Here is a 9,627-nt window from a genome sequence, read left to right on the forward strand (position 1 = left end):
ACCCCTCAGTGACTTATAATATCCTTATCATTTACAGTAGGGGGTACATTATCCCTTATAATACATGAGTGTGATACTCAGAGTTCCCTGTATAACTCAGCCTGCAGCCTTGTGTCTTTATATGGTCACAGAACAACCCCTCAGTGACTTCTAATATCCTTATCATTTACAGTAGGGGGTACATTATCCCTTATAATACATGAGTGATACTCAGAGTTCCCTGTATAACTCAGCCTGCAGCCTTGTGCCTTTATATGGTCACAGAACCCCTCAATTATTGAAAATTAAATATCAAGAAATAAGGTAAAATGACAGAGGTCTTCTAGAGATTTTGAAAATATTGTGCATCGTTTAACCAAATTTTATGTCACCTAAAAAGGACAGAAAATCTAAATAAGAAAAAATTATGTTTTTGTTTTAAATAAAGCAGTGTGCAATGTGTGTAAAATAGTGGATTCTGCAGTTAACTGAAGCAAATAATCACATAACAAAATGGGAAAATGAAATTTTTTAATAAATATAGTGCAAAGAAAGTTGGGTATTTAGTTATATACAAACAAATATAATAAATACGGAGAAGTTACAGGTACAGAACTTAGCGAGTAATTGATGCAGCATGAAATACTTACTGAAGAAAACGACATTACATTTACACAGGGCTGCCATCAGAAATCACAGACCCCTGTATGACAAAAATGTTCTGGGCCCCACCCGCCATAGGAGAAGTGTGGAAATAGTGACAATACAGTAGTAGTGGAAGAATGGTGTGAGAACCAATGGAAGAATGGTGTGAGTCACTAGTCCTATTGTGTCATATTCTACTGAAGAGTTGACACGTAGAAACTACAAGCAAAGTGTTAAATGACTGCATGTGCATTCGGCAGCATCACTAGTGTTGTCCATCTCACACCCACCCCTCAACCCCCAAATACTTTCAGTAGTCATGTCACTTCTTAAGAAGTATTTCTGAGCAGTGTTGCGGGAGGACCCAGGCGAGTCAAATTTATGTCCTAAAACTTGTCTTGAGATGAGTTAATGGAAGAGAGTAGAGCAGACGCACACCCCTAGAGAGAACAGCCTGGTGCTGGATGCTTGAGAAATGGGCGTGGCCCTGAAACGTTGCACTGACGCACTTTGAATTAAAGCAAGGGTTTCCCTTCAAATTAAGCCTTGTGTGCCGTTATCTGTTACCTGAGAAGAGTTAAGCCATATATCATGCCAACTTTATACTGAACAGAAAATGTGACATTATTACATGGATTAGGGAGACTCTACCCTAAACAAATAAGAATCTCTGCTGTAGGAATAACATTATGCACAACTAATGCTGCACATGCAAAACATAGCATGAATGTGGCAACCCCACAGCAGGGAGTTAGTTTAAACTTGGACTGGAGATACGAGATACTAATTACAGGTACAGCAGCTGGGTTGTACTTGGAAGGAAGATACAGCACAATGGCCTAGCCATGTAAATTCGACCTGACTCCTGTTCCCAGAACACTATGTCAGACCTTTAACCCGCAAATGCAGCTCGTCTTCTTACCACATCAGCTCGGTTCACACTTTGGGTCTTCAGCTTCGGGTCTTCGACTGGAGCTTCAATTCTTAACACCTCAGCTACATTTGAGCTTCGGGTCTTCAGCTGTAGCGATGTCCAAACTCTTAAGGAGGGCCCAGCTAGTCCGGAATGCGCATCACAGCAGAACCCTCCTTTAAAGCTAAATTTTGCCAGGCCGTGGACAACGGTCGCCCATGGTGGCAGGCCTGCATTTACCATCTGAGGTTACTTTAAAACTCGTAAAAACAATACTTAAATTTTATTGGTTGAAAAACTCATTATTGAATTGCTATTGGATATTACATTTGGCACCACCCTAAAAAAAAAAAAAGTGAATTATGTGTATCGCGTATGAAAATAAGTATCGTAAATATAGGGAACACGACCAATAAGAAAGGAGGGCACAAGACAAAAATATAGCTTAGATGAAAGCTGAAAACTAAAATGGCAAGCCTGACAAATGGAGGGGGGCAGAAGGCGGAGATATGTATTGTACAAGAGGCGAGGGGATAAGGGAGGAGGGCTGAGAGGGAGTGGAGGAAATCAAATTAGGAAAGCTTAGATGTGAAGGCTGACTTACGCAACAGGAGGAGTTAAATTGGAGCATTATGTGTGGCCAGGACGAAGGTGTGACTACAGCTTTTTTGGATATGTGAGCGAGAGACGCGGCCGCATTACGGTAACTTAGAAAAGCGCACAGCTGAGGCTGTACTTAAATGGTTTCCGTACTCTATAACTTACTGGTTTTATTGATAGCAGCAAACTTCCTCTCCTAGACGTAGAGACCTAATTTGAAAAGAAGAGACAGAAATATGAGCGCACAGCACAAACAGTTGATGAACACAATGTAATGATTTTAATTTCAAAACCAAGTTCGAACAATTCAGCACACACTAAAACCACACTAGCAGGTCTGGACTGATAATTAACCCTTTCCCTGCCAGCCGTTCTGTCCTAGCTGAAAACCTCTACTGGTAAGAAGTTTAAAGACATTTTGTACTCTCACTTTAAGGGCCTTTCCTGGTTTTTGTTTACCCAGGAAAATAATATATTGGTTTTTTTTTTTTTCAGGACAAACTGAGCTTTGAAAATATGCAAGAATTTTGGTGTTATTCTACTTCTGTAAAAAAAAAAAAAAAATAAAATAAAATAGGCTTCTAAGGGACAAATTCACTAAGCGCCGGTACTTCGCAAATTCACTACACTAACGGACACTGGTGTAATTTCGCTAGTGTAACTTCGCACCCTTACGCCTGGCAAATTTTCACAACTAATGTAACTACGCAAATTCACTAACATGCGCATTGTTCTGAACGCTATCTTTTACGCTAGACTTCCTTCGCCACCTCAGACCAGGCGAAGCGCAATAAGAGTAGATAGGCATTGCTTCAAAAAAAGTGAACATTTTTTCTAAGTCCGAAAAAACGCTGGCGTGTTTTCTATATTATGGGTGATAAGCTGAAAAAGATTGAAAACATTTTTGGGGCTCCCCTCCTTCATTTCCTAACTTATGGCAACTTAACTATACAGTGGGCACATGTGTAGGGCAAAATAATCATTTTATTTGAAGTTTTGAAGGTTTTCTAGGCATTTGTAGTGCTGATACGTACAGTATTCCTCCATTGAAATTAGAATTTGGCGCCATATGCAAATTAACCATCGCTAGCGAAACTTCGCTTGGCGAATTAACGCTAGCGCAACTTCGCAAACTTACGCTACCCATGTGCGCAACTTCGGATTTTAGTGAATTTGCGGAGCGCTGGCGAAACTACGCCTGGCGAAGTGCAGCGAATTTGCGCATGGCGCAACTACGATTCTTAGTGCATTTGCCCCTAAGTGTCTAATAAAATGAAAAAAAAAAAAACATGTTTACAAAGAACAATCACATATGTCGGAAACATTTATTTTATCTACAAGCCAATTGGGAAAGGTCTATGTCTCCTGAACACGGCAATACCAAATGTATATAGTTTTACGGAGATTTCTTACTTGTATAGATCAAAATCTATACAAGTGAGAGCCCCAACTGTGTGTTATGTGCCGTAAGACCCCCAAACTGTAAAAAGACCCCCCGATATAATTTTGTTAAAGGTTGTTCACCTTTGTGTTAACTTTTAGTATGATGTAAAGAGTGATATTCTGAGACAATTTGCAATTGGTTTTAATGTTTTATTATTTGTGGGTTTTGAGTTATTTAGCTTTTTATTCAGCAGCTTACCAGTTTGTTAGGGTCTAAATTCCCCTAGCAACCATGCATTGATTTAAATAAGAGACTGGAATATGAATATTAGAGGCCTGAATAGAAAGAGGAGTAATAAAAAGTAGCAATAACAATACATTTGTAGCCTTACAGAGCATTTGTTTTTTTTAGATGGGGTCAGTGACCCCCATTTGAAAGCTGGAAAGAGTCCGAAGAAGGCGGCAAATAATCCAAAAACTCTAAAACTATAAAACTATTTTGGTTATGTAGATTTTAATTCTGAAGCTCTCTAGTTTGCTATTGCAACCATCTGGTTGCTAGGGTACAAATACACCTAGCAACCATGCATTGTAAAATGCCTGAATAGGAAAAGGAGTAATCGAAACGCAGCCTTTGCAATGCATTTGTAGCCTTACAGAGCATGTTTTTTTTAGATGTGGTCAGTATAAAGTTAGAATAGAGCAAAAAAAAAATAGAAGCTAAAGGACAAGTAAATCAAACATGGGTAAAAACTGGTTTATAAAACAAAGGAGCAAGCTGCAAAGCTATGGTAAATACCTGTAATGACAATAATGGCAATAAAATAAATCAAATAAAAAATTCTACCGGCATTTCCGGTATGCAGAGACCAATTCAGCCCACACAGAAGCACAAAGAGCCCCCACCAGGCCACCAAATACTGACTTTCTATGGCACCTTGCAGCAGCCACTCTGGCATTTGCAAGAACTCACAGATTGCCAGTCAGGGCCTGGACACTACAATATCTTAAATGGATTGTTCACCTTTGATTTAAATTTTAGTACAGGTATTGGACCTGTTATCCAGAATGCTCGGGACCTGGGGTTTTCCGGATAACGGATCTTTCCGTAATTTGGGTCTTCGTGCCTTATGTCTCCTAGAAATTAATTTAAACATGAAATAAACCCAATAGGCTGGTTTTGCTTCCAATAAGGATTAATTATATCTTAGTTGGGATCAAGTACAAGCTACTGTTTTTATTATTACACAGAAAAAGGAAATGATTTTGAAAAAAATTGGATTATTTGGATAAAATTGAGTCTATGGGAGACAGCGATTCCGTAATTAGTTGCTTTCTGGATATCGGGATTCCGGATATGGGATCCTATAGCTGTATAATGTAGGGTGTTATGTTCTGGGACAATTTGTTTACATTTTTGTAATCGTGTTTTTTATTTATTTTTTTTGGTTATGTAGATTTTAATTCTGAAGCTCTCCAGTTTGCTATTGCAACCATCTGGTTGCTAGGGTACAAATACACCTAGCAACCATGCATTGTAAAAGGTGGGAAATCAATAGGAGATGCCTGAATAGGAAAAGGAGTAATCGAAACGCAGCCTTTGCAATGCATTTGTAGCCTTACAGAGCATGTTTTTTTTAGATGTGGTCAGTATAAAGTTAGAATAGAGCAAAAAAAAAAAAAATAGAAGCTAAAGGACAAGTAAAACAAACATGGGTAAAAACTGGTTTATAAAACAAACAAACGAGCAAGCTGCAAAGCTATGGTAAATACCTGTAATGACAATAATAGCAATAAAATAAATAAAATAAAAAAAACGTATAAAATAAATAAAATTAATGCAATAAAACCAGAAAAATATTATATATTCTAAAATATTAAACTAAAACACAAAGCCATGGAAGGTAATTAAAGTACAGAGAAACCTGCTCTCTCTTGTGCAGTGTAAATTATTTGTAAGCAGCAAGCTAAATTATTTAAAAAAAATAAATAAAAAAAACAACATAAACACGAACTAATTAAAGTATATGCCACATTTCAGTTAATTAATTATCTAATTACCAGCACAAATCATGCGGGGGTAGATGAACGGAGCCAGACAGCGTGCCTTGCCAAACAATGTCTGTGGGACGAAATGGCGACGCCTACAAGTGGCAGCTTTAATTTAATTGGTCGAAACCTAAGACTCCTATTGGCTGGGGAAAAAATGCGCCAAATGTAAAACCGGAAGTAAAAAAAAAAATGAATACAGCAGCCCAGGACAGAGAGTCGCCTGATGCCTGATCCTGACGCCTGATGCTGACGCCTGATGCCTGATCCTGACGCCTGATGGTGGATTCCTGACGCCTGATGGAGGATTCCTGACGCCTGATGCCTGATGGAGGATTCCTGATGGAGGACGCCTGATGAAGGATTCCTGATGGAGGACGCCTGATGGAGGATTCCTGATGCCAGATGGAGGATGCCTGATGGAGGACGACTGATTCCTGATGGACGACGTCTGACAGCTCAAGGAGGAAGTCTGAGGGCGGAGCGTTGATGAGCGACGTCTGAGGAGGGAGGCTACAGAGCGGAGGTGCGACTGCACATTTGGATGATCCGTGACTTCAAAGGCAAGCGATGCGCAACGGAGAAGGCATAGGACGACGCATGACGCAAACGTAAGTAGACGCATGATGTCCTAAAATGCGTTCCGTAAGAGTGAGTTGGTTCATTTGTCTCCCCGGAATTGAAAATGGGAGAAGAGGGTGAGTAGGAATAGCAATTCAGAACAGAGCACCTGTGGCTGGATCATCATGTTGATTAGGACTCAAGTTGAGGACTGAAACAGGTAAGGTGTTCAACTACATATATATTTATTTACATCATGTAAGTAAAACAATTCACCAACAAAGGATTGTGACAGCCTTATCATTGCTAGTGGATTGGATCCACATCCTTGTGGAAAGTTTTTTAACCTAGCCTCTGTGTTATAGGTTCACTGCTTGATGAAGCATAAGCTGTTTTAACTATGCTGCCCCTTTAAGGGAAAGGCAAAGGGCCTGGTGCACTAATTGCCTCTGGCATGCTAATGACCTTTCGAGAGTGCTGCAGGTGTATGAGCTGATGTAGCAAATTGTCTGTCGGCTATACCAGCAAAGGATCTTCATACAATTACAACTGTTGTGGGTAAGGTTATTCAACCAAATCCCTGGAATATACACAGTATTGTTGCTTTCTCAGCACAGTGGCTAATAAACCACTTACCTTGAAAAGGTTAGTAGGAAATTGTGGGTAAATTACCACCAGAATCTCCAAATGAAGCAGTGAGTATATCAGGAATCTTTATTTCAATCCTCCGGAATCAAGACGGTGGTACTTACCTGCAGTTTTTCCTTGTGTGTAAAATGGTTGTTTATTCCTGAATGGCAATTTAGCATATAAATTCTAACGGCATTTATGGTTATTATTACTATATGTCTACAGGTATCAGTGCCATCATGATATAGCCATACTGTGTGTGTGTTATAATCACACCCTTGCACTTAACCAGGATTTTGTACCACAATATCCGCATTAAGCAGTATCATAATACAGCATATCATACTAAGTGCATGCCTAACTTTGTTTTGCTACCATACGACAGCATCTGCATTTAACCTGTGCTACCATGAAGCTACCATTCAGCATATGGATAAAGTACACTTCTGCACAGGTGGGTATACTAAATGTTCAACTACAGCTCCCTATACCACCATGGTGTAATGACTGCATTCAAACGGTATTAGCAGAATAGCCACTCGGCATCTGGATTAAATGCACTTCTGCAGCACCTTATTAATATTATTATTATATTACAACTTGTGTAACAATATGCTATCAGTACTGAGCAAAGCTATCATTGTATAGCCATTCAGTGTGTTGTGTTGAGCATGTGGATATAGTTCTCTATACTACATATCGTAAGGTTTGCATTTAACCAGTAATAACAGTATAGCATTCAGCATATGGAGTATTCATTATTACCATTTTACAACGTAAGTAATAATTGCTATCGGTATTGATCAAAGCTATCATTGTATAGCCTTTCAGAATGTTGTACTAAGTGCTCACCTACAGTTCTCTATACTATCATATCAGAATGTCTGCATTTATCCAGTAATGGCAGGATTAGTCATTGGTATTTCGAATGGATAGACCCTCGCACACCCGTTATGCAGTATAGATTAGCTCGGTGCTCAATGGATGGAGGATACGGTAACCTCCCAGTAACTGGAAAAAAAAAAACCACACCAGCACACGAGACTTGTATCTGCAGGGCAAGCTCTTGCAAAAGTTTTTACTGCGGTGGTGCTTAGTCATTGAGCATGTGGAGGCCATAGGCTGTCCTACAGGTGCAATTCTGCAGTTCATACAACTGGGTCTGCAAACATCAGTTTTATCATGATATAACCATTCAGTGGGGTTCTAATCACACCCTTGCATCATACTCGGGGTACCCTTGATTTCATTTGTTGCCTTACTAAGACATCTGCATGTAACCTGCCCATCATAATGTAGCCATTCAATTATGCCAAAAATTTTTGTACTATGCAATTCAATATATTAACATATTGCAATCTTTACAGTTGACTGTATTCATATGTTTAATTGCTAAGGGCAATCCGGAAGTGCAACATGTTTACCACATTGCAATTTCTGCAGACATGAGCACTATTACAATAGATACGTAAACGTTTCTGCAGTCCATTGATATGGCCTTACAGCTGTGTAAGTACTATCATGATGGATATTCTACATTTTATGGTTCATGCACCATTTTAACATGGTGATTCAGGTCTTCATATTCCCTTCAAATACCTCTCCAGGTTAATCCAGCTATTGTCACATCACAACTTCTGAAGTCATTATGATATATCATTCATTACATTGCTGAAGCTCTTCATGGCGGTTCGATAAATTGTACTGGGGTTGTGGCCTTTTTCCATGATTCTATCCTACAGTGTACTCTGTAGGTTCTCAACTATGCTCAATAGCAAAGTATATCAACACTAATTGTACTGCACTCTTGGGTGCAGGTCTCGGCAGGTTATATATATTAATTCCAAAATATATGAATACTGGATAGATAATGCCGTGTCTTATTATAATGATACAATTAATTATACAACCCAGTTGTACATGGCTAGACTAAAGTGTCATATAGCTTCGTAACGTATAGATTACAGAGCACCTTTGCTGTACTTTTACTAATGTGTTTAGATATTGGGTTGTTATTGTATTTATAATCCCTATAATATGACTTCTCGCCATGCAAGGTTTTGGGTGCATATTCGCAGCTAGTGGTACCTTGTCCATTACGCAGTATTATTTTATACAGCACTGCAGTTCACTACCATTATATCATGACCTTGTAAAGTACAAGGCTTATGCATTCAGGAAACTTTGAAATTATAGTCCATACTATGAACCAACCTTGTTGCACAGTTGGTAAAGCGCTGGTCGTTCCCCCGAGGAGTCTAGGGTTCAGATCCCAGTGTGGATACTTTCCCTGACTTTTTGAGGGTTGTCATTTTAGGTATAGGGGTTGCAAATATCCTATTACTCATCTACAGTTATTAATTACTCCCATGATGCAGCTCATTATTATATTATAACGGTATTGCATCTGCAGTTAACCATTTCAAATGTGTACTTAGAAATCTGTTTGTAACGTGGTATTCAAATGATTGCAATTCTTCATTGGTGTTTCAATTCCTAGGCTGTCCTACATTCTATTATCTTTACCAGCATTCAACTGGTACTGGCCAGGGAGTATCATTGATCCCACATGATAGCAATGCAGCATTTAAAAATGCAGGCATGCAAAAAATGGTGAGTATGGGGAGTTTAAGCGATTACCAGGAGACTGAGACGCAGACAGTTATTCATTTAGCAAAAATGTTCTTTCCCGTTAATATGTATAAAAATACACAATGCAGTAATATACAATGATAGTGGGACATATGGTGTCAGGCTAATTAAATTGAGGGTGGTTCACCTAATAGTTAGATATGCATTCTGGAGCATTACAGCAGTATCTTTTCCACAAGTACCAGGTCCATGCTATGCTTGGTCTTCTTCCACGT

The 9,627-nt window shown here is 39.1% G+C and overlaps 2 long non-coding RNA genes across 2 annotated transcripts; both read right to left on the reverse strand.

The window, feature by feature from the left end:
- Positions 1–232: 232 nt before the first annotated feature.
- On the reverse strand, positions 233–5,667 carry LOC121395142. Its single transcript, XR_005962274.1, has 3 exons — positions 5,582–5,667; positions 2,303–2,347; positions 233–1,877 (listed from the first exon to the last, which is right to left on the reverse strand). It is a non-coding gene; the product is annotated as an uncharacterized LOC121395142 (long non-coding RNA).
- LOC121395143 lies at positions 4,018–5,195 on the reverse strand. Its single transcript, XR_005962275.1, has 2 exons — positions 5,042–5,195; positions 4,018–4,095 (listed from the first exon to the last, which is right to left on the reverse strand). It is a non-coding gene; the product is annotated as an uncharacterized LOC121395143 (long non-coding RNA).
- Positions 5,668–9,627: the final 3,960 nt, after the last annotated feature.

Source organism: Xenopus laevis, chromosome 6S (assembly GCF_017654675.1).
Source record: "Xenopus laevis strain J_2021 chromosome 6S, Xenopus_laevis_v10.1, whole genome shotgun sequence".
Lineage (NCBI taxonomy): Eukaryota > Metazoa > Chordata > Amphibia > Anura > Pipidae > Xenopus > Xenopus laevis.